This window comes from Neopelma chrysocephalum, unplaced genomic scaffold (assembly GCF_003984885.1).
Source record: "Neopelma chrysocephalum unplaced genomic scaffold, ASM398488v2 Primary Assembly neopelma1_25, whole genome shotgun sequence".
NCBI lineage: Eukaryota > Metazoa > Chordata > Aves > Passeriformes > Pipridae > Neopelma > Neopelma chrysocephalum.
In genome coordinates this window covers 35,141,902-35,154,135 of record NW_020897694.1, presented here as the reverse complement: position 1 = coordinate 35,154,135, position 12,234 = coordinate 35,141,902, and the positions used below count along the sequence as shown (strand labels likewise).

Below are 12,234 nucleotides of genomic sequence, written 5' to 3'. Positions count from 1 at the left end.
ACTTTACCTTTAGGAAAGTAAAACACTAGTGTGTTTTGATTTTAAAAGCATGCATGATTTTAAAAGGTTTTGAAAAAGTTACCTGAAAAATAAGGAAAGAAAATGACAGTATGAAACTTTATTGGGGGAAAAAAGCCTATATTAAGGTGTTATGATTTCCATGTATTTTTGCTAAACTATATGAGTCATGCTTGTGAGAATGCTGTGCCATCTCAAGATAGGAAGAATGTAGTGGGGTTTTTTCCTCTTCAAACCTAACTTATAAATAGGAAGGCAACTAGGCTGGTAAAGGGACTCAAGCACAAGTCCTATGAGGAGAGGCTGAGGGAGCTGGGGTTGTTCAGCCTGGAGAAGAGGAGACTCAGGGGAGACCTCATCACTCTCTACAGCTACCTGAAAGGAGGTTGTAGCCAGGTGGGGGTTGGTCTCTTTTCCCAGGCAACTGTCAGCAAGACAAGAGGGCATGGTCTCAAGTTGTGCTAAGGGAGGTTTAGGTTAGATATTAGAAAGAATTTCTTTACAGAGAGGGTGATCAGACATTGAAATGGGCTGCCCAGGGAAGTAGTGGATTCTCCGTCCCTGGAGATTTTTAAAAAGAGACTGGATGTGGCACTTAGTGCCATGCTCTAGTAACCACAGCAGTAGTGGATCAAGGGTTGGACTTGATGATCTCGGAGGTCCCTTCCAACCCAGCTGATTCTATGATTCTATGATTCTATGATTCTAATTTGGATAAATAAGATACTAATGTCAGAGGATGACATTTTTTTTGATATTCATCTGTAAAGATATGTGGGAGTTTTGTATGTTTCCATACATACTAGAGGTGTGTTTGACTTCTAAGAATTTTATTAAAACTGCACAAAGTTTTTACTTAGAATTCTTTAGTATGAGTGAGTCTGTTTGATGGTAGTTATTACCACTTAAACTTGCTCAGAATTTCTGCAGTATATGTCACAGCATTTGTCTATGTTCTATATTTTCACACTTTAAATGCAAGAGAATATGTAAAATTCTCTCCTATAAATCATCTGGGAAATCTATGTGCTTTATTTGAAATAAAGCAGACATAATGATATTAACTATTGCCATATTATGCGGTTATTAAAAGGCATATTCTACACTTTTCCCAGATAAGAGAAGATAATCATCTCATCATCCCAGAAGATGAGAAAGTGATTTGTTGTTTTGAAATCATATTGCCATATTGATTATTTTTTTAGAAGATGATCATAAAAAAGTTTGAGAAATGTGATCTTAGTCTATAAAACTAATACCCACATCTAGAAGATGAGAAGCAGATATTAGATATACTTAGAATAGATAAAAATGAGTTCTTTTGGTATGGTAATACTACAGCTGAGTTTTTTATTCTATCACCTCATTTCTTCTCAGAGCAACTTAATCCCATTGGTGTCAGTGTAGACAGAGGAGTATTTGCCACATGTCTATCAGCATCAAAGATACTTTTGCAGTTCTGTTACTCAGTTGCTTTTGTATATTCATTTAATTTTTGATACTAGCAGATCTTAAATTATACGATGGAATGCATAAAAAGTTAGTATATATGGAATATTTAACTAGTTAATTTGCATTAGTTTCTCCTTCCACATCTAAGTGATTTTGGTATGAATAGCCTTGCAACAAGGAATACAAATTGATTTACTGATATAGATGGGACGGTCTGTAAAGAAGTGTGATCTTTTAATGAAAGAAGCAAAAGAGGGGTTTTAATGTATCTTGCTCTCTTAATGATCTTTCCTCTGATCCACTGAACCTTCATGCTAATTCCCAGCAGAGGGAGTATGTGAAATGAAGATGAATGAATCATACACGGCTTTGTGGTATTAACATGCACAGTTATCTGAACACATGGAAAGATATTTCAGTTAGTTTTACGTTTTGGACACTTTCCAGACAGAAGGAAAAGAGCTTGATTAGACTGACAAAATTTTCATGTGACTCCACTTGGATTGACTATATCAAAACATATAACCTTATTTCATGACAGGATCAGATTTTTTATTAATAAACTTTGAAAAAACAAAATTTGCTTATAATTAAAACATTATATTTGAAGACATGGCCTAAAATGATGTTTCCATCCAATTGATTTTTTTTTACCTCTCTAAAATATTGCAATTAGATTTTTCTCTAGGCTGCCCCACATTTGATTTTTATTAGAATCCACAAAGCAGCTTAGTAATTTATTTCAGCAGATACAAAAGTCTAAGGTTAGTTTTAAGTTTCCTAGCTTATGCTTCTCTTCTGCATTGTATTTTCAGTGTTTTTATTTCCTGAGGTGGGAGAAGAACAAACATTTTTTATCTTGAATGCAGCCTACACCCAAGCAATTATATAGAGTACACAAAGCAGAAAATGTTGTCAGAGCTGCAGTGCAACTGAGCAGGTGAACAATGTGCTTCTCAGATTTGCTTTACACAAGGGTATGTCTTTCCTGCACATAGTAATATTTTATAAAATCACTTTTGCCAGTATAGCATGAACATTTTTAAAACAATGCTACTTGGCAGAAATAAAACCTATAATTGAATTTCTTTTTTGACCCAGAGTGGCTGGTCTAGAAGTAACGTGGAAATGATTTTTCATCTTAAGACTTAGTGTGCTCCAGCTTTCCATTTTCATTTCTGCTTCCCTTACCACTGCCCTAAGAAACAAACAAACTCCACATCATTTTTCATTCTAACACTTCTACCTTGGACCACAAGGCAATGTAGTGTGGTGGTCCTTCCTTTTTCGGGCAACGCCTGTATTTTCTATCCAGAACTGTTGTCCTCAGAGTCACTAGCTCATATTGAAATCAAAACTCACAAATTTGAGAGAATTTTATTGAAATAGATGCCAAAGTGGGAAACTACTCGATGTTATTTTTGTCAATTCTTCCAGCAAGTTTGTCCATCCATCCTTTCTCACCTCTTGCATGGAAGCTAAGCTTCAAATACACCATTTGAAGATCCGAATGCATGACTATTCACAGCTGCAAGCAACTTCAGCTGGAGCCTTTCACTCTGACACCCCTACAAACATCCTGACTGTAGATACGAGCTACAATTACCCTGCCACCTCCAGCAGTCTTTACTCGCTCCAGCAAAAATCTGGAGATGGCTCGTCGCTACCTTAAGCCACTACGGGTGGGCGAAGTGGAAAGGACAGCCGGGGCGGAAAACGGTGAAATCGGCCCTTCACAGTGCCCGTTCCGCTCATTCTCCTCACGCCCGTACGCCTATGGCCCGGCGCGGTCAATGTCTTGCCGAGGCGGAAAACACCTGAGCGCCGCACCCCGCCCGGCCCCGGGGCAGCGCGGCCGGCCCGCCTCGCCTTTGGCCCCGCGGCCGCGGGCGGGCCCTGCGCCGCAGGTGGTGGCGGGGCTGGCGGGAGGAGCGGGGCAGGGCCGCGGGCAGGTGGTGGCAGGTCCGCGGCTCGGATGGGTCGGTGCCGCCCGATCCTCCCGCTCCCCGTGGCCTCCCGGGCGCTGCCGGTCGCGGGCACCGCTCCCCTGCGGGCCGCCCGTGCCGCCAGGGCTGCGCCGCCTCGCCCCTCGCACGGGCTCCAGGTGAGTGAAGGCAGCGGGGAGACCCGCCAGGAAGCGGCTCCCTCTGGCCAAGCCGCGGCCGTCGGGGGCGGGGGGCTTTGCTTCCCCTTGTGTCCTCTGGAGCTTGTTTTCCTGAGAGCACGGCGAAGGGAAACGCTTAATCTGAAGTAAAAAAGGCGTTTAATTTAGGGGCGAAAGGTACGTAGGGGGACATGGACACGGGTTTCTATGTGCACAAGTGGTTCCTTCGCCACCGACATTTCCAGGTTTGTCAAAGGTGTGAATTAGATTGAGGTGAACAGGCCGGTGCTCCTACCAGCCCAACTTCTTTCGGGAAGGCTGAGCTCAGCTGGCGAGGATGTTTTCTGACCCTCTCTCATTCCTGTCTCGCAAAATGCTGACTGACCCTCCGACCCGAAATTTGCCTTAAATATTGTGACTTCTTCATCCTCTTTAATGTATTTTTGATCATGTGATCTGAAATACAACAAATCGATTTCTTTCATTATTACATTAGCTTCTGTTGACAAACTTTGCTGTCAGTAGTGTATTTAGTCCATTGAATTTTAATTGACACTGATGGATCTTAGGTCAACGCGTGGGAATCTCTTCAAAAATTTTTAAGAGTGCTGTGAAATTTTAATTGTGAAAACATCACCCTGCCAGTTTTGCCATACAATTAACTGAAAAATATCCCATAGATTTAATATCAATAAAATACTATTTATTAGCTTATTTTCACACTAGTTAAAAAACTACATTTTTTCTATAGCGAGTTTTTTTCTATAGCTAGTTTGTTTTAAATTGCATAAAATCCTGCATGCCTTAGGCTTTATATGCATATAAATACCAAAGCAATATAAGTATCAACTAGAAGCATGTAGTAAACTATACAGTCCATCTCTTTGTCTGAAAGCAAATTGTTATTCCAGCTTGACACACACAAGATCTTCCAGAAGTTTTTCCTATTCTCCTATTTTTTCTATTATAAATCTTATGTACCATAATTAGCTCCCATAAATCTTTCTTCATTTGACATCGTGTTCTCTACTTGGTGCTGTACATTCTCCTGTATTTGTCATCATTAAAAAGTTCATTTGCTTTATCACTCACAGATCATTAGCTTCCAAAAATAGCAACCATGCATCGAAGCCTGTTTGATGCTAATACAATGCTGTACATCATTTTTACGTCCGAGTAATTTCTCATTCCTTGTATCACCAGGCCAGTAAACACTGGGACAACAGTCCTTTTCCGTGCAACATGATATGGATTGTTTCTATGTAAATTTTAAGTGGAACTGAGCTCATCAGCAGTTTCTACAGGGCAAAGATTAGATTACAGGAGGAAAAAAATATAACTTTATTACTGGCACTTGCCTTGTAGTTCTTTAATCATTGAAAGAAGGCGGTTTCACGGTAGGAGTTGGCTTATCATTAAAGGGAAGGGAGCAGGTGCATTTTGCTTTATCCAGTGATGAAGTAGGAACTGTCTGTGGTTGTTTATAGTGATGGGTAATTGGTTTGTCTGTGTACAGACGTCAGAGTTTATAGACAGTAGAAGCTCATGTTTCTTTGCTTTCACAGTGACCTTGTGAACTTTAATTCTACTATGATTTTAATTAAAAATGTTTTCTTTAGCATAAAGTCTCCTTGTGGATATATAGAGTCTGACTCTTGAAAAAAATCCATATAACTGTTTAGTAGTGGGTGCAGCAGTGCCGCTTCTAAGGTAGCGTGTGGGAATACGAGTGCCTGCTGCCTGCAGCTCAGCTGAGCTCCCCAGAGAAAAGGGCTCTGCTCACATGTGGCTTGTAGTGGTACGGACAGCCTCTGCTATCCCTTCGTGCAGGGCATTAACAGCTGTACATTACTTGGCTGGCAGATTCAGTATCTACAGTTATGACAAAAGAGGAGCAAAGAGGAGGAAAGAGCAAGCTCCTTAATAGCAAGGACTGGCACTGAACTGTTACTGAGGAACTGAAAATATGACTAAATTATGGAAATGTCTCAGGCAAATATTTATTGTAGTAGCAGAGCTGCATTTCAGATTCAGCAGGGCTGAAGTGAAATCATCTTTGTCTAACAACACAGAGATAAGTTCTCCCTCTTTTGTGTGAGGATTTAATAAATGGCCATTGACTCGCAGTGCATCTAGCTGTTCCACTCTTGGTTTCAGATGTGTGTTCTGCCAGCACAACCACTCTCTGACTGGAGCATTATAACCAATCCACATTGTAGATGGGAACCTGCAGAGCACTCACTGTGCAAAAAGTGAAGGTGTCTTCTAAGTCTTTTGCTACTATTGTCGCAGATCTCTTGTCCGGTGCCCTGCAGAGCTGGAGTGCATCAGTTGTCTTGCCCTTTGAGGTCTTGCTTCGTAACAGCAAGGCCTGGCTTTGGCTCATTAAATGTAGTATATATACAGCAATGCACAGGTCATTTATCTTTTTGTTCAGATGCCTAGAAGTCCCTTTTTGAAACTGTAGGTGCTGAGGAACTGAATGTGTCTGGTTTGTTTCAGACTAAAATACTGAAGGACATCTGCTTGAACATGGAAATCTTTGTTGGAAGGCAGTAGAACGAAAGTTGTACATGCCAGGATTGTAACACACTCTTAGAAAAAGCTGCTTCATTTCCCAGCTTTGCATACTTTGAGAGTTAACAATCACAGGAAAGATGGAAATTCAATCATAAAATGTAATGTGTTCAAGGTATTAAATATACAGTCTTCTCTTACTGGGAGATTTATGGCTCTATATTATTAAAGAGAGAAGAAAGGCTATGCAAAAATGGCCAGGGCAGGAGACCATTTAATTTACCCATTTTATTGCAGTGAAACATCCATTCATGGACAACACTGTCACTTAAGGAACATGGCTTTATCTGTACTGAAGCATTTCTGTGGATTGCTACTCATCCCAAAGTCAGCAGAACTCCTTCAGAATTATATTTCTCCATCATTCAGCTTTGGTTTTGGTAAGGTTGGGTCTTCTGAGTTTATGTTTTTGAACTGGCAAATACTGGCACAAATTCCTCCTCTGTGCCTTCTCAGTGTGGTACTGCAGCCTCTCTCTCTCTCATCACTACACATGAAGAGGGCTAAGCTAAGACAGTCTCATAAAATCTGTGTCATGAAAGATCTTCCTGATACAGTATCAAATTTGATTACTTTTTGGAGGTGGATATGGGTAGAACATTGCAATATGAGACAAAGGGGTCTTTGACCACTCTGAAATACATTTGAAATGGAAAGTTTTACAGTTAAACAGAAAAGTAAATAATGCAATCAGTACAGTAATTCTACAGTACTTCATTTTTTGATGTCTATAAAGAGTGAACATCATGGGTTGTAAAATTCTGAGTGTAAAATACCTACATCTGTTGGAGTTATAACAAGGTGAAACTAAAGATCTTGGCAGCTCAAAGCCAAGCGACTGGGTCTGCTGGCACATGGGAAAACACAGACAGCAGTCTAGTTTGGGAGAATAGTGTAAATATATTAGTAGATGTTTCTGTGAAAACAATCAGCAGTGATGTTTCTATTGAAACTCAGACTTAAATAATCAGTCTTGATTTCAAGGGTAATGTTTTACTTTGTTCATACTTCTTGCAAGTCCCATTACTCCTGATGCCTATACCCTGTATAGCCTCAGAGGGAGCCAGCAGAATTCCTCTTGGCAGTAGTACTTTATCCAGTAGTTGTAGGAATTTAACTAACAGAAAACTGTCTTGGAGCCCTTTAAACAGCAGATGGTGTATCTGCTTTAGTACAGCATGTTTGAAACATGCCCTGGGAGCAAGTTTCACTGTACTCATTGGTGATGCCTTAAATTATGATGAATTTTGAAATAATTCTAAAGGAAGATTAAATCAATGACTCAGAGAGATAAGCATCAAAACAGGTATAAAAGATACAGTGGGATTTTATAGCAGTTTGTCACCATTGACTCTTTGTGACCTTGAATGGGTCTAGTGAAGTGTAATTACTCGAGTATTGATTTAGGGCAAAGTTTTTTAGCCTGTTAGTTGATGTTCAAAGAGAATGAGATAAAATAGGACACTGATTTCTTTGTATTTCTTCTAGTGCATTTTGTTTCTTAGAATTCTTGGGCCCGTGGTTCTCCATGCTCCCAGTAGCTTCAGAGCAGACTTCATCAGTCAGCTCTAGGAGTATGGAAAACCCACATGTGTATAAGCTGGGACGTATGTTCAGTGGTGTCCTCTACCACCTGGTTTTCTGATGAAGTTTGTTGCTAAGCTAAGACAGAACTAGCTTTGAAAGGAATCCTTCAAGGAAAATATCTTGACTGTACTGCAATACAGCTTTTTGTTTTATGGATACACTTAGGGGTTTAGGTATGATGTCTGAGTTTACAGGCAAGACACACTCTTGAGAGTGTTATAAAAAATGCTTCAGCTCACACTGCTAAGCTACAGTCTCCATAAACAGTTTGTTTGTTCTATGGATAAAAGTACACGACAGCTCTGCTTTTGTTTTTTTTTTTTTTAACAGCAAAGGAATTTCTTTTTTTAAAAAGTCAACTTATTTTTAATGACATTGTTTAATATTGCATCCCTGAAAAGCTAAAAACTCAGCGTGCTTTGTTTTGGTTTGTTGGGGGTTTTTTTTAGCACATAAAAATTCTGGGCAGGGGAGACAGGTTCCAGTTTTACTCCTTCATATCTGAAAGTGGTAAGTGAGATGGGAAGATTACACAGTTACTCGTTCTCCATGTCGTTCTTCTTTTATCAGATCAGCTTTGGCAACTCTGCAATTTAAAGAAAAATAGCATAACAGAGGAACCACTTAATCTTCTAACTCATTGTCTATAAAATGCTATCAGCTAACTGTATTTTAGAATTATGGGGTTTATTTGATTCTAAACTTGAATAGATTTCTTTCCTTCCTAAAAGGGAAAATATTCTAGAACTGAACAAAGAAGCTATAAATACAGTATAATGTTGAACTTAAAGGATTCGGGGCACTGCGTGCCATCAAAATTAGTAATTTGTGAAATCTTACAATTGCAACATTTGCTCCTTAATACTGGAATCGATATCACAAAGCTTTGTGCAAGGCATTAGGGGGTTGGGCAGATTCAGGGGTTGCACTGTATCAGCTGACCATGGAAACACGCAAGAGTTTCCATAAGTACTTGGACAAATTGCAGGTTAAAGAAGGACAGACACCCAGCTGTCTGTCCTTCTAACTAATTCCATTCCTAGAAAGAAGAATGGAAGAAGCTAATTTCTGTAGCTACAGGCCTTCTGAGTTGATATAGTGTTTAACACATCACCATTGAGTTGACAGTTCCATAGCTAGGAATGCTGAGCAAAACATCCACAGGGCTTAGGTCTTGACTTGTAAGACTACAAAACAGAGAGATTATGAATTCACATCACTTTGTGTGTTGCTCTGCAATGAAAGGCATATATGTCTGGCCTATTTGAGATCTGTTTTTTATTTAATGAGGGGTTAGCATAAAAAAACTATTGTACAGAAAAACATTGGAAGAGGAAGAGAATTAATGTCACTGGTACTAATCAGTGTACAGAAGTAGAGCATAAATGAAGTATATATAAAAGTATCTGGTGAGAATTCTCCATTAGGCCTCATAGAAACTTCAGATTTGATTTCCATTCCTGTCTTCTGCAGTGCAGGCTGGTTGTGTAGTGTATTCAGGCATGCTCTCTGTTGTTTGGAAGTAATCATTCATGCTAGTTTGGTAGATATTCCCCTTGGAGTTGCCTGTTCTTCTCAGACCTGCTGACAGCAGAGTCTTCATCAGAGAACATCAGGGCAGGCAAACCTCTGAAGATCTTTGGGTGGGGCTGGAAATCACAGAGGAAAAATGATGAAAGCTTGTTGCCCAAACCTTTGCTTTGATGTTTCTCTTGGTAAGTCGGGTAATGTTGAACTCTTTAGCAAAGGATAAACAATGCTATTTCTAGAAATTTAAAAATCAAAACTGTGCAGAGGTAGTGGGGTGTTCAGAAAGACTATAGATGGCAGTATCATAGTAAAATAGAGTTTACTTGATGTCTGTAGCCAGAGATCAGCCTTTGGTTCCTTCAACAGTGTGTCATGAACAAATATACAAGACAGTGAATCAGAAAGAGCAGATAAGAAACCTGAGTTGATCATCAATTAAGCAAATAGTTCAAATAGGTCAATCAGTCTCTTAGATCTGTGTGTTCTCAGTTTTGTAAACATGAATGAATATGCAGACTTGCAGAGATCCTCCTCCATGTCTTGCTTGGTGCATTCAAGCTACCACTGGTGGCTGGATTTTGCTATACTGGCACATAATGCAAGCATGAAAAAGAAAATGCTATTCCCATCAGCTCTGTTGTCCCAGAATTTTAAAAAGGAGTATTTGAAGAAAGACAAGTTAGTGTATTTCAGTGAAGTGTCCTGAATTTTCCTAGGTGTCTAGTGTCTTTGGGACACTGAAGGCAGATGTACTCTAAAGACTGATTTTTTTCACTGAGAAATCAACAGTTTGTGAAAATGGAGCCTATTTCAGGTATTTTAGATCTGGCTTCCAAACATGAGTACATGGAAGTTAACTCTGAAAAAGACATCTTTTGTTAAAATAAGGAGGATAACATTTTTTACTTTTGTCCCTCTTACTTGCCTTTAAGGTTTATAGGAACAGTTAATGTGGAGCATCATCTTGTGTCAGTGTGTGCTGTAATTTTCTCCTAGTATGCTAATTGCTTTGTAGCAGAAATTAGAATGATGGTTTTTTCCTAACAGCACAGGATTGCTACAGTCAGACCCATTTGGCAGGGCACAGATACACTTTCTTTCTTATCCTGATGCATTCCCCCAAAATCACTCAGTCCAAAATTATCAAAGTGAAGTCATATTGGTTTCTTGTTCCCCGGCAGCCGTTTTTTAAGATACTGTACAGTTTACTGCTCTCAAATATCCACTTAGAATATGTACTTATCTCAAAAGTTAATTGATTCAAAATAATAGGAGTTGTGGTACACAATATATATGGTTTTTATTTAATCTTGTAACTTAGCCTTTTTCACATCTGTGTGAGATGAATGTATGGTCCAGACTGTAAAGCCAGTTTATCTGATTGCTGCCGAACCGACAGATGAAGACTGCTGTGTTTCTTAGTTTTTTAGAGTGAGGTGATAATTGTACATTGGTGTTTTAAATTGATTTTGCAGATTACAGAGTTCTGGATAACGTGCATCACTGAAAGGATGCTGGTAAAGAAAAGTAAAGTGTCACTGTGAAAATTATTTATTCCTTCTAGTGACTTAAGGTTCCCTTTTTTTAATTACTTCCGCAAAACCCCTTTGGCCGAATGCCAAACCAATGTGAATTAAACTATTTAACTATTTCTGCCTGTCTTGTGTCTCATACTACAAGGCAATGTTGAAATTTACCTCAGCAGCTTCCACGGGACTTCCATTTTAGTGCTCAGAGGAAGACTTGAAGCGAGATTGCAAAGCTGAAATATGCAGAGGATATTTTTTATTTGCCCAGGAGAAAGAGGAAAACACTTGTAGTATTACTTCTGTATTTCTTTCTTTCATAAGCCAGTGAAATGGATTAGAGATGTGTTTGGGTGCCAAGGGATAACAGAGGCATCTCAATACAGAGGCTTTTAACATCTTCAGGGATATAATTCCACTCAACTGCAATAGGATTGAGGCACCTAACCTAAAAATACTACTGTGCATTTTATTGGGTAAGGATTGCTATTCATTGCAAGAAGTGATAGCTCCCATCTCTATCTTTAAGCATTTAATGGCTGTGAAAGCTTGACTCTGTAACTAAAGAGTGGATGCTCGAAGTGAGTGCTTCTGAACTCTGAGCATTGGGTGTGCCATGTCTGTAGCACATCTCTGTCTGGGTAGTAGCTATATGTGTGTTATTTTCACCCTTTTTCTTTATTCACATACCTTGATTTCAATGAAAGGAAATTTAGTCCTGTGAGCAGAGAAGGCAGCTATTATGCACCTTGGACATGCCTCAGATCTGAACAGTTTGGGTAGCTGGACAGGGAAGATGCCTCTCAACTAATGAACAATGTGGGGAACTTTCCTGGGTCAGATTGTCACTGATCACCTGTCTTCTTGCATTGTTGGAACAGCCCTGGACATGGTCCTGGTTGGATAGGCTGGTAATGTTTTCAACAAGCAGAGTGGATGTAGTCAGCCCCTTTCAAAGATCACGAGAGTTTAGCAGTCTGGTTTTGAGCGCTGTCTCCAGCGCCACAGGACAGTCCTGAGAGTGTTTCATTTGCAAGAGCAGGTGCAGCCCAAGGTATTGCTGCAGAGGCTCCCAGATATGGGCTAGGCTGTATCAACCACATCAAGCAAAGTGATTTTGTCCTTACCCTGTGAGATGTCAGCAGGTGAGCATGTAGGTGTATGGAGGAGGAGGGGAAGTTGCCTCTTCTGTTTTGATGATTTTTTTTTTTTAAAGCACAGTTCTATCTTCTGTGCCGGTCTGTGGTGTATTTTTGTAGTATGATATGAATGATTTGTGTTTGATCCCACAGCTAGAGAGAGCACTTCCAGTCTGTAGGGCAAAGGAGGTCATTTATACATTGCTGTGAAAGGCTGTGGGAGCAAATGCCGAGCTTCTCACAGTCACAGCTGACACTTCTATTAACACTTCTGAGCTAGAGGTAAGGTCAGTGGGCAGCA

At 39.8% G+C, this 12,234-nt stretch overlaps 1 protein-coding gene across 1 annotated transcript in view; it reads left to right on the top strand.

Annotated features, from left to right (window-relative positions):
• The first annotated feature begins 3,510 nt into the window (after nt 1–3,510).
• Nucleotides 3,511–12,234, top strand: part of KIAA1211L (KIAA1211 like) — a 65,538-nt gene continuing 56,814 nt past the window's right edge. Inside the window, exon 1 of the mRNA XM_027674882.1 lies at nt 3,511–3,574. The gene's annotated coding sequence lies outside the window, so the exon portion shown is untranslated. The remainder of the gene's footprint in view (nt 3,575–12,234) is intronic.